The sequence below is a fragment of the Ascaphus truei genome, chromosome 4 (assembly GCF_040206685.1).
Source record: "Ascaphus truei isolate aAscTru1 chromosome 4, aAscTru1.hap1, whole genome shotgun sequence".
NCBI lineage: Eukaryota > Metazoa > Chordata > Amphibia > Anura > Ascaphidae > Ascaphus > Ascaphus truei.
The window spans coordinates 401,298,173-401,311,661 of NC_134486.1; the positions used below are offsets into that span (position 1 = coordinate 401,298,173).

At 45.7% G+C, this 13,489-nt stretch overlaps 1 protein-coding gene across 2 annotated transcripts in view; it reads left to right on the top strand.

Moving 5' to 3' along the window:
- The first annotated feature begins 11,863 nt into the window (after positions 1 to 11,863).
- The window catches only part of ZNF395 (zinc finger protein 395), a 40,502-nt gene continuing 38,876 nt past the window's right edge, over positions 11,864 to 13,489 (top strand). Inside the window, exon 1 of one of the 2 annotated variants that reach the window (XM_075598654.1) lies at positions 11,864 to 11,944. The gene's annotated coding sequence lies outside the window, so the exon portion shown is untranslated. The other variant, XM_075598653.1, reaches the window with a different exon arrangement.

Below are 13,489 nucleotides of genomic sequence, written 5' to 3' on the forward strand. Positions count from 1 at the left end.
AGCGGAGGCTCAGATCTCCTGGAGCCGCAGGTGTTGTACATTGACCAGTAGTTCCTTTGGGAGGGTTCAGAAAAAGGGCTACACAAGTCATACAAGAAGTGATTTCCAAAAGTAATGAATACGGTCTATCAGTCATCTCAGGATTTGTAGATCACGAAAAAGTATTTGATGCTGTCTACACCTCATCGGTTCTAAATGCATTAAGAAGACAAAGTGTTGAAGAAGCGTACATTGATATTATAGGAAACATTTACGAGAGTGTTACATCAACCATTAGATTACATTAAGATACAAGCAAGATAAGGATCAGCAAGGGGATGTGACAGGGAAACACCATACAAAGTTTTTCACAGCAACACTTGGAGAATTGTTCAAAACATTACATTGGGATGAAAAAGGATTATTTTTGCCATTGGTCCAGAAGACCTCCAGCAACAAAATCGGAGAACTCGCCGAAGCAAGCAAGAAAGGGAGTCTCCATATAAATCTCAGCAAGACCAAAGTGATGTTCAACATGTGTGTCAAGTCTGCACAGATCGAAATTAATGGAATAGAACTAGAAGAAGTCGAAGACTATGTCTAGCTTGGCTGACAAGTAACAATAGATAGTAACCCTTTGAATTAAAATCAATAGGAGAATGAAGATGAGATGGAGCACATTGAGAATAAACAAGACCATCTTCCAAAAGAACCTTCCACTGTGGCTTAAGAGGAAATTTTTCAACAAGTGTACCCTGCCCGTGCTCACATATGGATGTGAAACTTGGACCATAAATGCAATGATAATTCAGAAGCTTCGGACAACTCAAAGAAGTATGGAGATGTAAGCTGGGTATTACTGGGCGAGACAGGAAAAATAATGAATGGGTTCGAAACCAAACAAAAGCCTACGACATCATGGGCGAAGAAATTGAAATGGAAGTGGGCCGGATATATCGCAAGGAGAAATGCCCATCGTTGGGAGCAAAATAAAAAAAGGGTGGTACTCATCTGGATTCCAAGGGAAATTAAAATACCAAGATGACGACCAGAAGTAAGATGGGGAGATTAAATCAGAAAATGTGTTAGATCAATGTGGAAAAGAGAGGCTTGCAACCGCAGTACCTGGAAGATCATTTTGGAGACCTTCATCCAGCCATGGGGAGACTAGGGCCGAAGATGAAGATAAATATTATACACACAACCGTGTGTAATATTAATACACACACACACACACACACACAGGATCAGCACTCAAAAACTAAAATCACAGAAAATGAAAGACTTACATTTCCTTTTGGTCTCATCAAGTTTCTTCTTTAATGTATCACTAAAAGCAGCAATACAGAAAATATATCAGAACACACAGAGGGAAAGGGAAAGTTATCAGACACACTGTTATATGTGCACAATAGAGGCTGACGAAGACGTCAGGAGGCCTTGAAACGTTGCTCTATTGTGCACATATAACAGTGTGTGTCTGCTAACATTTCCTCTCCCCTGTGTGCGCTGAGATAGATAATTTTTCTGTATTGCTAATTTCTTTTTTTTTTAATACATTAAAAAAAAACTTGGTGAGACAAAAGGAAAACGCAAGTCTTTAATTTTCTCTTATTTATATTTTGAGTGTTGAGCCAGTATTTTTTGTATACTGTAGTTGTATTGCGCCTCCATCTGAATTATAGTATTAGTATGTATACTAATGTATGTAATGAATATGCACAGACACTCTATACTCCATCACGAAGAAGGAAGATACTGCTCACCTGTGGGACATCACTTCTCACAACCAGATCATTCCATAAATGATCTAAAAATCAAAATCCTCAATGGAATGTTTAAAAGCACCCAAGAACGGAAAACATTTGAACTCAGAATGATAAGACTCTTTGACACCAAAAACAAAGACTTAATGCGGACATGGGTTTTCTCACACCCTACCAAAATTGTCTGTAATTATCCTGCTTGCCTCTATTCTTATCCACACTTTCTCCCCCCCCCCCCCCCAGTATCCCTCCCCCTCCCCACCTTTTTTTGACAGTGTCCCCTGGCTTCAAACACTTAACAACCTACCTTATCTACAGTAAATATCTGTTGTTGTGTTTTTTTTCCTCTCTCCACACTGTTTTAGCCATAGATTCCGTTGTATATCAGTATTGCTTGACCTGATGAAGAGAGCTTAACTCTCGAAAGCTTGTCCTATGACATAAATTGTTAGTCCAATAAAAAAGGTATCACCGAATACTGAAGAACTAATTTATTCTGCACTATCGCAACTGGACTAACACGGCTCTTTATATATATATATAAAGAGCCGTGTTAGTCCAGTTGCGATAGTGCAGAATAAATTAGTTCTTCAGTATATATATATATAATATATATAAATAATATATATATATATAATATTTTTTTTAATAGAATGAACGGGCACTCACCCTGTATGTATGTATGTATGTATGTATGTATGTATGTATGTATGTATATATATATATATACACAGTGTTCGACAAACCTATACATTTGCTCGCCCCGGGCGAGTGGATTTAACCCCCGGCCGAGTAAATATTGGCCCAAGCAGCACACGTTTGGTACTAGGTGGCGAGTAGATTTTTTTGTGTGGCGAGTAGATTTTTTGGTGATTTGTCAACCACTGTGTGTGTGTGTATATATATATATATATATATATATATATATATATATATATATATATATATATATATATATATATATATATATATATATATATATATATATATATATATATATATATATATATATATATATATATATATATTATATATATATATATATATATATTTAGCCGAGCTTTATAATCAAATTATTCTGGTAGCTCTGGAGTTGGCTACCCCTGAAGTATACGGTCGTCTACCACGAGTCAGAGGTCAAAAGATGTGATGACATCAGAGGGCTCAGAGTACCACTACTATTTAATTTACACCTCCGGAGCTGCACTACGGTTTTTTTCCCCATTGCCTCTCTCTGCCTCTCTCTTTGCCTGCCTCTCTCTCTCTGCCTGCCTCTCTCTCTCTCTCTGCCTGCCTCTCTCTCTCTCTCTGCCTGCCTCTCTCTCTCTCTCTGCCTGCCTCTCTCTCTCTCTCTGCCTGCCTCTCTCTCTCTGCCACTCTCTCTCTCTGCCACTCTCTCTCTGCCTCCCTCTCTCTCTGCCTCCCTCTCTCTCTGCCTGCCTCCCTCTCTCTCTGCCTGCCTCCCTCTCTCTCTGCCTGCCTCCCTCTCTCTCTGCCTGCCTCCCTCTCTCTCTGCCTCCCTCTCTCTCTGCCTCCCTCTCTCTCTGCCTCCCTCTCTCTCTGCCTCCCTCTCTCTCTGCCTCCCTCTCTCTCTCTGCCTCCCTCTCTCTCTCTGCCTCCCTCTCTCTCTCTGCCTCCCTCTCTCTCTCTGCCTCCCTCTCTCTCTCTGCCTCCCTCTCTCTCTCTGCCTCCCTCTCTCTCTGCCTCCCTCTCTCTCTGCCTCCCTCTCTCTGCCTCCCTCTCTCTCTCTGCCTCCCTCTCTCTCTCTGCCTCCCTCTCTCTCTCTGCCTCCCTCTCTCTCTGCCTCCCTCTCTCTCTGCCTCCCTCTCTCTCTGCCTCCCTCTCTCTCTGCCTCCCTCTCTCTCTGCCTTTCATCTTTTTTAGCATAAATATTGGATGAGTCTTTCTAGATTTTGGTCAAAATAGCTTTTTCAACAGCATTACATTTAGATTATTTTGAAGCCAGACACAGTACCACTACTTTTCTTACACCCCCCCCCCCCCTTGTCCACCGAATAAAATTGTGCATCAAATAGAGAGCTACAGGCCCTACCACAATAATATGACTTTTACGTCCATATGGATAAGTGGTCCGTGGTTCTGCGAAGTCACAAATGTAACGGGATCCGCAGTTTTTAAATGTAACAGTGTTTCCCCCACCTGGTGGGAGATTTGGCCATTACTTAACATGTGGTGCATGATACCTGCTGGTAACAGGAGGGCTGAGTCATCCGCCGATGGTAGTGGGGACACAGGATCAGGTTTCTGGGGTACGTGACCCACATGGTTCTCTAGCAGTGCAGGGACTCCATCTGCCACAGCTCCAAGATGAATGGAGGCGATCTTCTGCGGTAGAAATACTTCTCCTCCTCCCAGTAAGATCACACCTAGACAGGAGGTATATGCAAACAGGAACGGTCTTTATTGATACCACCACAACACAGCACGGCAGTGTTCTGCTCAATCACAGCTTCTCAGGATCAGCTATCCACTGGATGATGGTCCCTGGACAACCACTACAGGTCAGGGCCCCTGCAGCTGTCCTAGCTCTTCCCGACTCCCCTATTAGAAGCCAGGGTATAGGCTCACACTCACTCTCCCCCAAGGGGGGGAGAGGAACAGGGATGGCCCCAATCTCAGACCCCCAGTTGTGTGACCTTGCCTCTCGCAGTGGGGAGAAGCACTAATGAATTTGGGGCGGTACCGCCTTTAAGTACAGCCAGGAGAAGGGCACCAGGTCTCTTCCATGATTGGACATCCTCAGGCCCAATGTCACCGCCTCCCACTGTCACTCAAATGAAACACCATGGAGTGGGGAAACCCCATCTTAACGACTGGCAAGGCCCGTTCTTACCATGGCTTACTGCCAGTACAAGGGCGGGCTAGTAGCCACAGGTGGAATGGCTACATCAAAAAGATGAAATACACTGGTTTAGATTAACCAGGTAATCCTCACATTGCTAGAGCATACGGGATAACGCGCTCTCGTCATGTACTGAAAAATGTAGGATTTGTCTACTTTGTCCGTGAGAATAATTCCCTTAGTCCAATGCAAAAAAATGGAAGATGAACAATAATCTCCCGGGTTTTCTATACAAAACCTACCTGAAAAGAGTTTATCTCGGCCAGCCTGTGCTATAGCCGCTGAGCACACATATGGTTAAAGCAGCAGAACATGTAGCACTGCGCAATGTAATTGTTTTTGTTACAGGATTGAGGTAGAGCGTCTCCGGAGCGGAACTGCATTAATATTTCAGCTCCGGGGACCCCCTGATTCGAGAGATGCTTACCTCCGTAGCGGTGCCAGTATCTGCAGCCAGGGACCTTGTGTCTCTAACGTAATGGCAGCGTTTAAATGCCTCACGGGCCAATAGGATCCCGTGATGTCGTCCCTTGCGGCTTCCTATTGGCCCGAGTGACCTGGACATTTAAATGCCACAGAGATACCGGCAGCACCTACAGAGGGAAATATCTCTGGAAGCAGGGGGCGCCGCGGGGCTGAAATGAGCACAGTTCAGCTCCCGAGACCCCCTTGCTTCAATTCTATCATTTAAAAAAAGGGGTTTATAAAAATCGCGCAGTGCTACCTGCTTTGCTGCTTTTTACACTTTGGCTGCAGGAAGAACAGCAGCGTGGTGCAGTAATGGTGTACAAAAGATCTTCCTCATACTGTTCCATGGTGCGGCCACGCTCGGTCCTGTCGCCTCAGGGTGGCCTGTAAGACGCGCCTGACATGGTTTCGGCAGCCTCAGCACGTGGAAGTCTCGCTGGGAGAGGGAAAAGAACAGATTAGCCATTCAGGAGTTACATTTACAAAACATCTCAAGTTTAACTTATGTTAAGTTTAGACGACAGATACTTGATCCTATACTGTATTTGTATTTACAGTATTTTGATCGAGAGGAAGGCAAACAAAAAAACCCCAGCCTCATGCTGTCTCATAAGGGGAAAATATACAAGTTATTTTTAATGTTTTATTATTACTTTGCTCTTTTCTCCCCGGATATAAAGTACACGTCTTGCATTGCTTAAACTCTGCAGAATCTTTCTGGGGACAATTTAAAAAAAATAATAATATTTACAATGACCAAATTCCTGGAAGGCTCATCTGGGACAGGCAGTCAGGTCTGCGCTTTGGGAGGGAGGAGAGGATGGAATTATAGTGAAAATATGGGGATCGCAGTTTTATTTATATAGCCTGGCCTTCGGCAGCTATGTATTCTTCTGGGTCTTTCCTCTGTCAGTCCTGTTAGAACAGGCAGTGGAAAGGTTAATTCCTCCAGTTGGCCTGTTTTGCATTTCAGCTCTGAGTATGTAGCAATATTCAGGGGCAGACCTAAGCAACATTTGAATGTGTTAATCCAAAGGGTGGATATGGGTTGGAACACCCCCTGATGTGTGTGTGAGCCAATCGGTATCCAGCTTTGAGTTGTAATGATTCAAAACTAGAGACACTCCCTGAGGATATTCAAATTGAGACATATTCCCAAATTCAGTTAGTGATCAGTGAGTCTAGAGAGAGCTGAGAGATAAGAAGCTAAGAAGAGGTCTCCCCCTCTTGCCCCACCTGGGTAAGGGGGGTTGGTGGGAATTCAAGCTGCCATGAGCAGAGAGGCAGAGATTACACCATAATATCATGCTGTATGCTGTCTGCACACCTATGCTGAATAAAGATCCACAGAAAAGAAGCTGCAGAGTGTGTCCCTGTTCCTGTGTCTGGAGAATGGAGTGTCAGTGGGGGTCTCTCCTCTGGAGACCCCAGGTGATCCCTGCTGGCTGTAGGCGCTGTGCACCCTGAGAGAGCAAGGTAACCTGTCCCACACCACACCTCCTGTCCCTATCCTGGGCTCTCCCCACAACACCGCGGAGCACTCGGCCCTCCTGTTTACCAGCAGGTCACAGCACCCAGACCACTCAGAGTGACCAGGAGTGTACCCCCCAATCTCATGTCGGGTGGGGTACCATAGAAGGGTTACATTTATATATTTTTTTCTTATATAGGACTCACAGCATACACACCAATGTGAATATAGTTCTGCCGGCACATGGAGTCCTCCCGCCCCATAAAGCAGGGGTGCGCGAGGTTGCAAAGGCCCCGCGGTTGCAAAGGCCCCGCGCTCTCTCTTCCCCAAGGCATTTAAATGAAATACCATGGCTCCGCGCGAGGACTCTGCAACTCGCTTACCATGATTCAGCCGGCGTCGGGCGACCGTCGCATGACCCCGCGGCGTCATTTGATGCCGCAACAAAAAGGTAAGGGTGGGCACGAGCACTGGGGGAGAGCAGGCAGGGGGTGAGGGGCAGTAGCTCCAAAGGTTTGCTCACCCCTGCCATATAGCTTTGAATAATTTTAGTGCTTGAGGCACGGAGATGGAGAGGCTGAAGTCGCAAGGAGAGCCGACACTGGGTTTTGAACCGAGATCACCCACTTCAAAAGGCAGCGGACATTACCAATGAGCTACCCCGCCAACCAGCAGTATACTCAGGGCTGATTAAAGGGGCGGCTCTCAAAATAACGTGACATTTTTCTTTATGTAAAAAAAAAATATTCAAAAGGAGCAATCGTGTATGTATGTGTGTGTGTGTGTGTGTGTGTGTGTATGTGTGTGTGTGTATGTGTGTGTGTGTGTGTGTGCGCACACACGGTATACACATATTGTACATCACAACTGTTAGTGCACCTTTTACAGTGTTTTATATATACATACATACTTTAAATCTTACCTAAACCAAGGGTCTCTCCGAACTGAGGGGAGGGGCTCCCCAGTTTTGAAGCAGCGAGGTGGATCAGCTGTTCATTGGGAAAATAAGGAAACAAAATGTATTTATTTATAAAATATTTTACCAGGAAGTAATACATTGAGAGTTACCTTTCGTTTTCAAGTATGTCCTATGGCTGCCGGGGCCAGGGCTCACACTTGTATTGTATGTCTTTATTTATATAGCGCTTCACAGTAGTAATACATGTGGTAATCAAATAATTAACACATAATATACATAACAGATCATGGGAATAAGTGCTTCAGACATAAAAGTAACATTAAGGAAGAGGAGTCCCTGCACCGAGGAGCTTACAGTCTAATTAGAGCAGGAGAGACGGCTGTGGGCTTCAATAAATCAGTTTTTAATTGAAGGACCTACATGACTAATTACAGGGTGAATAATTAATAATTTGGCAGGATTTATGCTGACAAATTTAACATTTATATATTTTAAACTAGGATGCTGTTAAAGCCCCAGCTGATCCCAAATATAATTTAATTTTCATAAATTACATTTTTCATCCTGATCACATCAAAATCGCGAATTATTTATGTTTGAGGAATATTGATTTTAAAAAAATAATAATAATTTCCCCCAAGCCCACCCAAAATGTAATTTGTTTTATTGTTCTGCCTTGATCACTGCCTCTGTGGAATAGCTGCTGCATAATGAGCCTGAAACCAACACAATGTTGCATGTATCTGTATTCCATGCATCAATCAACCCAGCATGGCCTGCAGCCTCACAGTCAAAAAGGTATTTTGGCCCTGATACCAGGGTACAATATTATAATATAAGCAGAATACAGCCGGTCCTCGGTTATCCAACGGAATCTGTTCTGGAAGTAGCGTTGGATAGTGAAACCGTTGTAAAGTGGGTCCCGTGTTAATCCGTGGCGGTGAGCGTTGGATAACGGCCCGTAGGGTGGCATTGCAAAGCGTTGGATATGCCATTCGTTGTAAAGTGAAACGTTGGATAACGAGGACTCCCTGTAATGTTGCCCGTTAGCTTGCGCAGCCATGATGTCACGCGGCTGGTTCGCCCTCATTGGCTGAACCGCCGCCATGCCAAAAATCTTTGTCTTTTTAAAACGCGGTCCCGCCATCGCGCTCCGTTGTGTGCGCGAGCAATAGGAGCGGCCTCATAGGGAGTCTGCACTTTGTTTTTGCCGCCCGCTTGCGTGCAAGCACAAAAGCATGGAGTATAAGATCAGCCCGAGGCTTCGTCCCTGGTGGCTGCGCGCGCGCCGCGCACAAAGTGCAGCCCTCTATGGGGCAGGCCCCAGTCGGCGTGTGGGCGCATGCGTACAAAGCACGATTTTGCCTTCGCCAAAAGACAAGATTTTTTGTTGGCCACGTCAGGGCGGCGGCTCTGCCAATGAGGGCGAACCAGCCGCGTGACGTCATGGCCGCTCCCCCCTCCCCTACTCAAGACGTGCGTCCCATCGCTACCCTAGACCACAGCTTAAACTGGTGCACGCACCGCCAGGTGCTCCGACGCGCGCAAGCAATGGCTGGGGCCGCAGCCTTAGGCTTGTTCTATAATAGGTGCGGGAGCGCATGCGCGTGTGACGCACACTTTTTGTGTATACGGTCCGTGCTGCCGGGAGGGACATGCTGGGAAGGTACTGTGTGTGTGAGTGAGTGAGTGAGTGAGTGAGTGAGTGTGTGTGTGTGTGAATAATTTATTTAAAAAAAAAAAAAACCGACATGTATGAATAAAAATTATTTACATTTACACACATACATTACAGTGGCGATAGCGGCGCGGAAATTAACTTTTCGCAGTCATTTCCCCGATCGCCCGGCTCCACGTTCACTGCCGTGCGCGCGCTCGGCCCCATTATGGAAAGCCTGGCTAACCACAGCCAATTATAAGTGCCGCGCGCACGGCGCAGCAAGTGCGCCCACTATATTACGGGCCTTAGGCTGCGCTTATAGTGCCGGCGACGTCAGGCTGAGATGACTTCCAGCGATGGCGACCAAGCCGTCGCGTCGTCTATAAGCGCACATGATGGCGGCAATGCATTTGTTTTGATGCGACGTCGCATCGCCGGCGCTATAAGCGCAGCCTCATGCCAGGCTACACATACAGCACATTTCCCATGTAGCTGCTCCATGTCTGTAAGTTCCCTGCATAGCTCCCCATATTGCAATGATCTCTGTACACGCCCATTATAGGCTGCGCTTATAGTGCCGGCGACAGCGACGTCGCAGCAAAACAAACGTTTTCAAGCCGTCGCGTGCGCTTATATTCGGAGCCACGCGATCGCTGGAAGTCACTTCAATTTGATTTTTCCAGCGACCGTAGCCTGACGTGAGCGTCGCTGTCACTATGAGCGCGGCCTAACATCCCATCCCACATTGCAATGCTCCCTGCCTGTACACGTCCATTTAACTTCCCATCCCACATTTCAATGCCCCCGACCCTAGCAGCACTTCCATACCCTATTCCTTGTTATCTATCTACAATTGTGCTCCCTGCTGGATTCCCCCACATTGCAATACCCCCTTATAAGCACCTGCTGGATTCCCCCACATTGCAATACCCCCTTATAAGCACTTCCCTGCCTGCCTTGCAATGCAGGATTTGCCATGCCCATAAAGCAATGCTGTATCCCCCATACTGTAAATGCAAGTTTCCCATAGTCCATTCAAGCAACATGATGGCGTTATTCCCCTGCGTGCATTCATGCCCAGCCTTGCAAAGTACTCCTATCCCAACTCATCAGGCACCCTGTGGCTGCATGCAAAGACCTGCTCCACACCGGCTTCCCTAGCCCCTCCCCCGGCTTCTGCCTCACATGGGTACAAGCACGTACACCCACTTACCCCTCACCCCCCTCCTGCAGCCACAAGATCAACACGTGGAGCTGTCTGCCTCACTGCAGCTCTTCTTGTACAGGGGCAGGGCTTCGTTTCCACTGTCCAACCCATTACCCAATAATGGGTAAGCATGCTGTGAGCATGCCCCAGTGATCTCAACCAGGATAGATATACAGTATATATATATATATATATATATATATATAGATATACAGTATATATATATATATCTATATATATATCTATATCTATCTATATCTATATATATATATCTTTTATGTCTGAAGCACTTCTCCCCTTCATTTATTATTTATATTATTTGTTATTTTTATGATTGTCACGTGTATTACTGCTGTGCAGCGCTATGTACATTAATGGTGCTGTATAAATAAAGACATACAATACAATATATGGGCCAAAATAATTATTCAAACAGGGTTGCAATGCCCGATTTTATTTTTATATATATATTTTCCCCTTCAATACTTCAAATATAAGCATATTGAGAGCATGTAAACACATATGTTACAAGTGATCAGCTGTTATTAATTGGTTTACCATGCATGTTGAATTCCCCTGGCTAATTATATACATAACACTTGCAGCATTAAAAAAAAAAATATATTATTATTTTACCGTATGAAAGTCTTTTTGTGTGTGTGTGTGTTTCCATAACAAATGCACGAGGTTTTCCCCTCCAGCCTGCCCCCCCCTCTGCACGTTCTTCTCATCCACCACTTCTGCGCAGGCTTCAGGAAATAAAAAAAATAAAAAAGCACATTAATAAAAACAAACACAACACAGGGATCCTTTCTCTGCGGAGGCAAAAACATTCTCAAAACATGGCCGAGAAAGTGCGTTTAAAGGGACTAGCTTAAAACAAACATCTTCCCATGCCAAGAGACACACCCACTCCTAGCAACACACGCACACATATATATGTGTGTATATATATATATATATATATATATATTTTTTTTTTTGGGGGGGGACAGATTAATAGTCTGACAGTGTCCGCGTGATTATGTGAAATGGCCCCCCTGGGGGAGGGGGGCGGCAATATGCACAAAAATAACAATAAATATAAAATAAAATAAGGGAACATAATAATTAGATTGTAAGCTTTTCGGGGCGGGGGGGGGGGGGTCTCCCCTTACGTGGTTATCTACCTGTCGTGCTTATCCCCATTTTTTTTGGTCATTTTTACCTTGTATTGTAATGTTGTAAAGCACGGCGTATACTGTCGGCGTGACATGAATAAAATGATGCATAACATACACAGCGCATAGGGGGAAAAATATATATATATATATATAAAATAAAAACCGAATAGACGATGCCGTTCTGTGGCTAGCGTTTTTTTATTATTAAGCTCGGCTAACACGGTACAGATACCTCTACATCAATATATATATATAAATTGGGGACCAGGCTCCATTACAGGCTTGGTGGGCGTGTGGATAACTGGCAGCCCTGCCACCAATGGGCTGGAGAGGGCTGAGCATGTGGGCAGCTTGTTTACAACTAAAGAGAAGAGGCTTTCACCCAGGCCGGCAGCAGGAGGAGGAGAGAGAGAGAAAACACCCATCTCTGATCCAAATGCACTGACATGTAAGGAGTAAAACCCGGAGGCGCCCGCACTGCCATGTGCACCCTGCAATAACCCCCGGCGCGCTAAACCGGGGCACGGAGGGGAGGGGAGCGGGCAGCTTGGTGTAGCGCTCTGCGTTTTGCTGCCACATGAATGAGTGGGGAGGCTGGTGGCACCCAGTGAGCTGCAGGAATCCAGCTCGGGTTTTTGTACGGGAGGCTGGGAGAGAGGGGGGAGAGGAGAGAGAGAGAGAGAGAGAGAGAGGAGGAGGGAAGAGCAGCAGCAACAGCAAGGAGCAGAAGCAGGAGGGGGAGAGAGCAGATTAATTCCCCAAACAAGCCCAGGGAGTGTTTACATCGAGCGGAGGGGACTGCAAAAGGTAAGAAAGAGCGGGGATAATGCTATTCCTATAAGGGTGCAATAGTGTGAGATGGGGGTACTATATATGTGCAGTATATATACACATGTTCTATAGGTATCTGTCTGCGCAGCTGACACATGTATGCATCATTTTATTTATAAAGTGCCAACAATGTACGCAGAGCTTTACAACATTACTCATGCATGCTTTATTTTTTTTGGGGGGGTGCACGCCAGCCCCGGGGGTCTGCACCTTTGCAGCCGTGCATCATGTTCTGCGGGTTGCACAGGGTGCCAGCAATGTGTTGCAGAAAGGCGCCCTGCTGGCAGCAGCCCCCCCCCCCCCCCGGCTGTGCAGAAAGGGTGCAACCCACTTGTTTACCACAGCCTGGCGTGGAGTTTTCCCTCTTTTTATAGCATGCAAAACGTGCCAGGGTGCAGGTTTAAAGTGCGTTAGCACCGGGCATGGCGCTAACGGGTGGGGGGGGGGAGGAACAGCAGCAGCGCCTTGTTTATCTGCTGAGTTGCAGAAGGGGGCGTGGGTGCCAAAGCCTGACTTGCTTTGCAGCGTGCATTTCTGCACCGCCGACTTTTTTACTTCGCAGCCTCGCACTGCACGATTACTGCGTAGCTGCAAAAAGTATTCACCGTCTTTTTCTTATAGAGCTTATGTTTTTTTTGTTTTTTTTTCTATATGATTGCAAAAAAGGGGGAAAAAAATGTCCCCTCCCCTGTCTGCACACACCCCCCTTCTCTGGTGCTTGAATGTCAGGGCGGGCTGAGCCAGAACCGGCAGGGACACACCCCCTGAGAGCTGGGAGGGGTGTCCAGCCCCTGTGCCTGCCTGGGCTCTGTTATGTGAGATCCTGTACAGCTCTGCTTGTTTCCAAATTACAGCACAGGGTCTCCCTTCCTGCGGAGTCTCCCTTCCTGCAGGGAGCTCCTGTGTATGTGATCCCACTGCAGAGACCCCGACCAGTTCAGGAGATAACTATTTCCAGTTGGATTTCTAGTGTTAATAAATATAGTTAGTTGCATCGTCATTATTCTCTTTAAAAAAAAATAATTATTCTCGCGTATGAGATATAGATTTTGTATTTTTGTTTTCTTTTTTTTATCTAAAAAAAAAAAACTGGGGGTTTCTACAGAACATTTCTGGCCTGTTATCCCATTTTACTTATTTATTTGTTTATAAAATGTTTTAC